Source organism: Lipotes vexillifer, unplaced genomic scaffold (assembly GCF_000442215.2).
Source record: "Lipotes vexillifer unplaced genomic scaffold, Lipotes_vexillifer_v1.1 scaffold1196, whole genome shotgun sequence".
Classification (NCBI taxonomy): Eukaryota; Metazoa; Chordata; class Mammalia; order Artiodactyla; family Lipotidae; genus Lipotes; species Lipotes vexillifer.
Window position 1 is genome coordinate 174,734 of NW_006773416.1, and position 9,840 is coordinate 184,573.

Genomic DNA, 9,840 nt, shown 5'->3' on the forward strand with positions numbered 1-9,840 from the left:
TAACCCCAAAGTAATGGGGTTAGGGTTAGGGTCAGGGTCAGGGCTAGGGCTAGGGTCAGGGTCAGGGTCAGGGCTAGGGCTAGGGCTAGGGTTAGGGTTAGGGTCAGGTTCAGGGTCAGGGTTAGGCTTAGGGAATGAGCATGTGGGGGCTTTGGGAGGTGACCGGGTCCTGAGGCTTCACCTCCTGGGATTAGTGGCCTTGTAAAAGAGACCCCAGGAAGCTCCCTTTCCCTTTCCACCCATCATGTGAGGACACGGCTCACATGAACCCGGAAGTGTCCTCCCCAGGCACCAAGCCTGCCTGCGTCACCCTTTGGCCTTCAACTTCCAGAACCGTGAGAAGTAAATCCTTCTTGTTTATAAAAAACCCAGTAGTTGGTTGCAGCAGCCCACACTGACCAAGGCAGGATGGGAGTGAGACACGGGGCAGCCACTGTGGAAAACCAGTACGGAGGCTCCTCAAAAAATCAAACATGGAACTACCACATGGTCCAGCAATTCCACATCTGGGTGTGTACACAAAAGACATGAAAGCAGAGTCTCAAAGAGATACTTGTACCCCCATATTCACAGCAGCATTGTTCACAATAGCTAGGAGGTGGAAGCAACCCCGGTGTTCATCCGTAGAAGGATGATGGATAAACACAATGTGGTCCATCCAAACAATGGAATATTATTCAGCCTTAGAAAGGAAGGAAATCCTGACACCTGGTGCAACATGGATGAAATTTGAGAACGTGAGGCCTAGTGGAATAAACCAGTCACAAAAAGACAAGTACTGTGTGATTCTACTCACATGAGGTCCCTGGAGGAATCAGATTCACAGAGACAGACAGCAGGAGGGTAGGTGCCAGGGGCCGGAGGAGGGGGTGGGGAGTCAGAGTTTAATGGGGACAGAGGTTCAGTTTCAGAGTTCGGCGGTGATGGTTGCACTACGGTATGAACGTACTTAAGGCCACTGAGCTCTCAGTTGAAAGTGGTCAAGATGGTCAATTTTATGTTCTGTGTATAAAAACCTCAGAGCCACAGCCAGTGTCCTCCTTCTGGAACTCTTTCCAGAGCAGAACATAATGCATTACTTTGAGTATTCACAATAGTTGCCGGTCAGATTGATTTGGGGAAACCGCCAAATATTACTCAGGTTCCCGTCAACGGACAGTGTTTAGCTCTGAGGCCCACACGTGGGGCCATCACAAAGTGTCTCAAGACCTGGAGCCTGGGCCAGGCCACAGGGCCCAGAGGCTGGGAGGCCAAGGGCTCCTCCCTGCCGGGCTGGCAGGTGCCCGTCCCTCGGGGCAACGGCTCCAAGGTTTCTCCTGCAGCCTGTGGAGCAGGAGAGTCTCTGGGCCAGAACTCCTGCCTCCGCAGGTCCCAAGCCCAAACTCCGGCCCGAATACCTCAGAAAGACTTGTTTCTTTTCCCTTTCTAACACAAAGTTCATCTTACTCAGAAACAAATGAGGTCAGCTTGCAGGCAGACCTCCTCTTGCACTTCAGCTCGTGCCAGTGACTAAGGCCAAGGATTTGGGGAACCACATGGCAATTCTAATAACTGAAGAACCGAGTTTGACCTGGGCGTTTTCCCTGTGAAAGCGAACGTTGATCAGTCCTGCAGCGAGTGAGATGAGTCACTGCTCTGACCACTCGTCTTGGCCGCGGCTCTTCCTTGCTGTGTCTCTGCTGCCCCGCACGACCAGCGGTCTCATCGGCAAGGCCCCCGGCATACAGAAGAGACAGCACATCATACAGGAGCCCCTGTGTGTTCTAGCTGGGCCAAAGGGAACTGAACACACTCTCTTTAGAAATCACTTGGCTGGTTCTGCAATTAAGATAATTCTCATTTCAATTATGAAATATTCATTCTGAGTGTGTGTGGTCTCAGGTGCTGTGCAAATAACCCATCGAAGAAAGTTAGCTTTCCCCCAGAAGATCTGCTCTTTTATGTCTCAGGAGTTTCCCCCTTCCTGGGAGAGGCAGAGCCAGAGGCGGGAGTCCGAGCCCAGGTGACCTGCTCTTTCTTTTTTTCTGCACATCTTCACAAATCAATGATACCCGGAATGATCTGTCGGTCTCTGGGGATGTGGGATGAGTGAGACACAGCCCACAGCACTAGCAGCCCCGGGACTATAGTGGAGGGAGATCGCCGACTGCCCAGGGACCCACCGCACCTTCAAACCGCGGGCTCCCAGAGTCCTGGGGGAGCCAGCAGGCGGGCAGGCCAAGAAAGGAGTGATCATGGGATTCTGACTTTTCTATGCTCGGGGGACCTGGCTGGGGCTGCTGAAGATTTCTTGGATCCTGGCATTCTGACACTTTGTCCAGCAAGAGAGAAATGCCAAGGGAAGGGAAGGGGCCATGGGAGTCTGGTGACAGACACAGGAGGAGCACCAGGTTCACACCTCGGGGCACCTGCCCTGCTGTCCACTCTCCCCGCTCCGTCCTCAGCCCACACCGAGCACACGGGGGCCTCAGCTTCCACACTGACGCAGAAACAAACTGCGATCTCAGAAATGCCTTCTGACTTAACCTTCTGTGGCTTTCAGGGGCTCGCCGTGGCCTCTGGAGGCTGGCCTCTCTTTTCCGACCGTTTCTTGACCCTCCATGTTGGGACCCACAGAAGATGTCAGTGATGTCAGCTTCTTTCCTTTGTTTTTCTTTCTGAAATTTAAGTTGGCACTTCGAGGAATGTTACCTATTAGAAAAATAGAATTCTATGACATTCAGAAGGGAAAGTGATTTTCCTGAGATCTGAAGCCACTAGGTAAACCTACTTTAGATGTAGATTTTTTTTCCCTTAATGTACATGCAGTAAAATTCACTCTTTTTGATGTGCAGTTCTCAAGTTTTGACAAATGCACAGAGTTGGGTGACCAGCGCCAGTCAGCCTTCCCCAAACTCCCACATCTGCACCCCTGGTGTCCACCGATCTTTTCTCTGTCCTGATCATTTCTTGACTTTTCCAGAATGTCACATAAGTGGAATCATACTGAGTCTGGCTCCTTTCACTTAAAAAATGCATTTAAGGGCTTCCCCGGTGGCACAGTGATTGAGAGTCCACCTTCCAATGCGGGGGGCACGGGTTCGTGCCCCGGTCTGGGAGGATCCCACGTGCCGTGGAGCGGCTGGGCCCGTGAGCCATGGCCCCTGAGCCTGCGCGTCCGGGGCCTGTGCTCCGCAACGGGAGAGGCCACAGCAGTGAGAGGCCCGCGTACCGCAAAAAATTTTGTTTTGGCTGTGCTGCACAGCATGGCATGTGGGATCTTAGTTCCCTGATCAGGGATCAAACCTCCAACCCCTGCAGTGGAAGCACGAAGTCTTCACCAGTGGACCACCAAGGAGGTCCCCTGAACTTAAGTTTTTCATCTCTCCCAAATAAATACCCAAAAAAAAAAAAAAAAAAAAAAAAAAAAAATGCATTTAAGAAATAATTTATGTGAACATAAGTTTTCATTTTTCTTGGTTAAATCCTGGTAGTGGGATACTTTGGTCATATGGTAAGTGTATGTTTATAAGAAACCACCAAACTGTTTTTCAAACTGGTTTTCACATTTGCCTTCTAACCAACAACCTATGAGAGTTTTGGTTGCCCTGCATCCTTGTCAACCCTTGCTCTTGTCAGGTTTTTTTTCTTTCTTATTTTAGCCATTCCAGTAGGCATATAGAACTTGTTATAGTTTAAATTAGAATTTCTTTAATGACTAACGATACTGAACATTTATCCATGTGCTTACTTGCCATCTGTATAGCTTCTTTGGTGGAGGTTTATTTGTTAATGAAATATTTCAAACACGCAGATACTAATATAACAGACACCCATCTGCCTACCCCCCACTAATGTCTAAAAGATTTAGTTTCTGTCCTGAAGTTGACGAGTATAATTTCTATGACTGTTTTTGTTCATTCACTACTTACATGTAAATATCCACAAACAATATAGCTGGAGAGTTAGAGTGAAAATGGAATATTTCTGGGAAAACACAATAGACATGGAGAGTGCCACCAATTTTAAAGATCTACCTCTTCGAGCCCACGTCTCCCCAGCCTCCGTGGTGAGGACGGCTCGTGTGTTCTGTGCTCCGGCAGCTCTGGCCACTCTCCTGCAGCCTCTCCCTCGACAGGGCGGCTGGGATGCCAGGCGAGCGCGGGTGGATGGGCTGTTTCTGCTCAGGGCTCTGCCCGGCCGTGGCTGCTCCGCTCCCACGTGGGCTGGATCCCACCCCGGCTGACTGCCCCCACCCGCCCTGCCCTGCCCTGCAGGACACCATGCGGGGGCTCCAGGGGTGCCTCTGCCCCCACTGGGCGTGAGCTTTGGTAGCTCATTCGGACACGGACCCGGGGCGGCTCTCCGTGAAGCCAGGCTGGTTTAGCGTGTTTGTCTTGTGAACGAGGGCAGGAAGGCTAAAGCCATGACCCGGAAACAAACCAGTGGGCGCCAACCGGGGCTCAGCCATCTCCAAATATGTTTCCGTGGGCATCTGGGCAAAGGCGAGCGCAGGAGCCGAGGCTCCACCATGAGACAGTTCCGCGCACGCCCTGTGCTGCGGTCACGGCCTCAGCCCTGCGGGGCAGAGTGAGCTTCAAGGCTGCTTTGCGGGCTGTGACACCCAGAGTGAAGAGGACAGCCCCTTCCTGGTGTGTCGCCCAGGAGAGTCGTGAGGCCACTCAGTGTCTCGTGTTTGCGTGGCCTCAAAGTTCGCGCGGACCCTCGCCCTTAGAGCCAGGCCGGGAGCCCGTCAGCAGACCCTCTGCTTGCCCGAACGATGACCGCAGACGGCGAGGGTTCAGTCCATTCAGCGGCCCCACTTCTTTTCTTGCCTCTGACATTTGTCTTCCCGGCCGTGCGGTTCTCTTCATCCTCTGCCTTCCCGTGGTTTTGTTTTCCGCTCGTTACTGGACTTGGCTCATCCTGCCTTTCCGTCAAGTAACTAATTTGTGTGTCTGCATACCCCGTGGACTGATGGAGAAGCAGGGCCTCGTGCACTGTCGTGCAGGTCTTACGCTGCGCGGCCCTCAGTCTTGTGTCCATATTTATAAACATAGGCATATACAACATTTATATACTTACTAGCGCAACTCCCTGGTTGCTGGCAATAAAATGCCTTAAGAAAGAAATGTGTGTCTAATTTGTACAAAGGTCCCGGCAGGCTAAGCATGGCGCTGACTATAATCACTTAGACGGCAGTGATACCATCTTCTTGTTAATCCACAGGCTTTATCTTTTAGAACAGGTTTAGGTTTGACAGGAAACGTAGGCAAAGGGAGTCCAGCATTCCCACCCCATCCCCTCACAGGAACCGCGTCTTTGTAAACATCAAGCCCCGCATCCAAGCCGGTCTGGAACAAAACAGAAAAGACAACCCACAGAATGGGAGCATATATTTGCAAACGAAGCGACCAGCAAGGGACTAATCTCCACAATATACAAACAGCTCATGCAGCTCTATGTCAAAAGAACAAACAACCCAATCAAAAAATGGGCCGAAGATCTAAAGTGACATTTCTCCCAAGAAGACACACAGATGGCCAAAAAGCACATGAAAAATTGCTCCACATCACTAATTATCAGAGAAATGGAACACGGGAGCTTTTCTGATACACGTTTTTAACAACTCGAAGTACCTGACTGGTCCTCTGAGGAAGGGGCGTCCTTCCCAGAACCCTGGAGGGAGGTCACCCTGGGAGGACCCCGCCCCAGGGAGAGTGTGGCTACGGCAGTGGAGGGGACCAGGCCGTCCTCGCTCTGCACCTGGGGAGACCTGAGCCCAAGGATGTCAGAAGACTGTCAAGGTTACCCCTGCAGAAGTGGCGCTGGGGCTTGAGACCCCGTGTCCAGGGGTCTCTGTCTTCACAGCCTTCCCGCCCTGCACCTCCGTCTCTGGGTCCAGAAAAGTGGAAGGACCTCCACCGCGAGTTTGCACGTAGAAGCCAAGGGGACATATTGCTTCCCGTCCCCCTAAACACGCTCACCTGCCCTGGTGGGCTGGGGCCGAGGACGTTCTTGGGACATAGAGGATCGTCACAGCCTCTGCTCCTTGAACCACGAAGGGCGCGCGGCCATGCGACCTGTTCACTTGGACAACACTTGTGGGCAAAGGGACCTTCAGATGCAAGAAAGCCAACGAGCTTTGGTTCTCAGCGACTCATACACGTTCTTTCTTTCTCGTGGTTTATTTATTTCATCAACAGAGGACCTTGATGTAGTCATTTCCCTGTAATTTGGAGATAACATCTCTTTCACTAAAAATAGAACACTGCCTCTGTCAATGCATTTTACAGGCAAGCCCTATCTTGCATGCAAATTAAAAAAGAAGTTGGGATTACTGATGACGACACAACGGGCGGCGGTGGGGGTGTGCAGCTGAACTTAAGGTGTCCGAATTAGGAGAATAACATCATTGGAATAAAGATGTAGAACACAGACCCCAGACGCACACCCTCTGAAAGGGGCCCCTCTGTCTACACGACAGTTCGAACATCATTTCAGCCACTTGGTAGAAACAGCAACGCTATAGTCTCCCCTTGTTCCATGCGGCCCTGTTTGCATCTGGAGAATCAGCCTTGACCTTCAGTGTTTCAGGAACAGGATATGGCAGACAGAACAGAACGCAGGTCACCCGTGCGGTGCACACAACCCACTCAAAGGTGTGAAGGCTGTATCGGGGTCAAGGGCTGGGGTCTGAGGCAGTCCTTACCCCAGAAAGCCACGCTGCTCACCTGGGCGCCTCATCGCCACGTGCCGTCCTGGCCTGGGTGACAAGCATGGGGCAGAACCAATGGTGCCATGGAAACAGCTGGGAGACGGGCTGAGTCGGTATATTTTTGCCTCCTGTATATCCCTCCTCCCACCCCTGCTGAGTTAAACCATTAGGTCTGGGAAGAGCAGGGTGTGACCTGCTCTGTTGGGCCCAAGGGACTCCCCTCTAACCAGGCCATCGTGGTGCATCTCTCCTGCTGGCTGACCCCACCTGGGGCCCTGGACCTTTCCGAGAGTCCACAGGTGGAGGATAGCCTCTCGGGGCTGCTGGGCCTGTGTCCTGGAGGGCCTGCCCTGGTGACTCCTCCCACCACAAGGGGCTGCGAAGGCGACAGCCCTCTCACCAGGCCTCCCTGCAGGGGCACCTCCTCTTAGGTGGCAGGTTTGCTGCCCTGCAGGCAGTGATGAGCCTGGAGGAGTGGGTGGGCCCCGCTGAACCCTCCCCCCCAACACATGCACACAAACGCCAAGGGACAGAGCTCCTCAGCATGTGTGCCCACTGAGGCACTGCACAAACGTGGCCGTGGCCCTGCCCTTGGAGGTCCCTTTTCTGATGGCAAATACGGCTACGATGAAGGAGCACACTCACCATGTGTGGGCCACAGGCAGAGGCTTCGTGCTTGCTCTCCAGGGTGAGCCCGCGCAAGCCTGCGCTGGGCGTTCTGCAGCTGCCCCACCCCACGGAGGAGGGATGCTTAGGGTCCATCCAAGCCCATCCTTCCCGGAAGCACACGCGTTACACCCCATCTCTCCCGAGCTCGCCTCTTATTTGTGGGGCGCCGGGCTGGTGAAGCAGCCAGTGACCAGAGACGAGCAGAAGTCCGCTTAGGAAAAAAATCGGGAAGTGCTCTGAGGGTTACCCTGCCCAGGTCCCTAACGCCTCTCCTGCCTCATAGAGGGTTAGGGTGAGAGACTGCACTGGCAGGCAACGCCTGTGTGTCCCCTGCCCCGGGGCGGGGGGTGTGGGCTGCCTCTCCTGTTCCCTGGCCCAGGGACGGGCTCCAGGAAACACACTGCTGGGGGGACTGGAGAGTCCGCACCAGGGAGAGGTCCGTGGCGCATTTCCATGGCCAAGAGAAGGGGAACGGGGACCGCAGAGAGAGGGCCATCGAGCCACAGTGTGGGGCGGCCGCCGTGGGGTGTGGAAGAGCAGGCCCCGCAGGAGGTGGCTGGCGGCGTTGAGGGGGGCCAGCCTCAAGTCTGGGAGCAGCACGCGTTCTCCAGTTCTCCCCTCGCCCCTATAAACCTCCCTTGGGCACGCTCGGGAGGCCCCGGGTCCTTCCCACCTGCACCTGCCTCTCCGCGGGCCCGGCTGGAGGAGGTGCCACGGCCCCCGAGTGCCGTGGGGCGAACACTCCCACCGTGGTCACAGGGGCGCAGTCGGGAGACCCGGGCGGCGGCTCAGCGCCGTGTAGTGCTTCCGCAGCACGGACACGGTTACGCACATACAGCCCCCAGGGCAGAGACGACAGTAAACGGCAGCCAAATAATTTGGAAATGCTGAGTGTTTGGCGGACCTGCTGTTTTTCTTTTAATATGGTGTATTACACGCTTATATAATTTAATTTTCCGCAGTGGCTCTGTGGAGCGGCCACTGGACCCAGCAGACCCGGCGCCGGGGGCAGGAGGCAGAGGCTGGCCCAGCGATGCCGGCGCGTCCTCACCCGACGGTGTCGCCGCGGCCTTCCCCCTCCTGTGCCCTCGCGCCCACCACCCAGAGCAGCGCGCACACCAGCTTCTGACTCACAGGAAACCCCGCGCGGCACTCATTTTCCCCTCCCGGCGAGGAGGCGGTACCGACCCCAGGAGACATGCAAAGAGGCACCGGAGAAGGCAGCGGCGGAGTTTCCGGCTTTCTGTTCAGCGCACGCGCCGCCCGGGCTCTACGGGCGGCTCCCGCGGGCTCGGCCGCCGGCCCCTCTTTCCGGCCTCAGGCTCCGCCCCTCCGCGGCCCCGTGGTCCCCGCCGGCCCTTCCGCGCCGACGCAGCCCAGCTGACGCCGCAGCCCCGCAGCGCGCGGGCGGTCGCTCCCAGCGGAGCCCCACGGGGGCCCTCGCAGCTTGAGGAAGCCTGCGGGCGCCCTGGTCCGAGGGGACCGCGGGGCTGGCGGACACCCTGGAGGAGACCCAGGCGGGAGGCCGCGGGGGAAGGGCAGAACCCGCGCACGGGAGAGGGTGGCTCCGCCCCAGGCCCCCAGGGACTCAGAGCCCCGAGGGGGCCCACGCTGCTGGCACCGGGGGGGCCCCGAGGCCTGGGCTGGCGTTTGAGCAGAGGCCGTTTTTCCCCCGACCTGAGGTTTTGCTTTCGTTGCTGCTGCTGCTTTCTAATTGCGAGGCAGGCATTCATCGCCCCGGGCTGCAGGGGGCTTTTGCTGGGCTTCCAGGAACAGGCTGGCCGGGGGTTCTCGCTCGCGCTCCAGCCTCGGCAGGCGGGGGTCAGGGAACCTCCAGGAGCCCGGGAAGGGTGAACGACCGGCGGGCGCCTTGACGCCGACTGCGCCCCACCCTGTGCTCCCGCGGGTCCCCGGTGGGCGCCTGCGGGGGCGGGGCGGGGGGAGGAGCCTGCCAGGGCCTTAACCCCACCCTCTCCGACTCCCTGTCAGCGGAAGAGGCCGAAAGTTCCTTGGAGCTCACTGGGCAACGTCCTGGGAAGGACCGGGTTTGCTTCCCCAACCTTGCCCCCGACGCCCCCCTCTGAATCCCTCTCTCCTCCCCTTTGGCCCATCCTTCAAGGGGCCATATTCCTCTCCAACGTCCCCAGAAGGAAGCTTTGACCAGGATGCTTAGGGGCCACCCAATTCTCACTCAAATATTCTGGTCCCTCAAATCTCGCTATTGTCCAAATAGCTGTGTTAAATAGCTGGATTTTTTGCCGGCATCTCCAGTGGGACTTCTGAGGGCCCTTGTGCCCTCAGAGCCGTCGGGGCAGAGGAAGGCATCTGGGATGAATGGAAGCGTGCAGACCACTGCCTCTCCCCCCTCCCCCACCCCCTCCTAGACCCTCAAGTGGGAGGAGCCTTCTCTTCTGTAAGCCATCCCGGTCACCATGGTGATGGGAGCCCTGGCTCCAGCTGGAAGGCGCACAGAG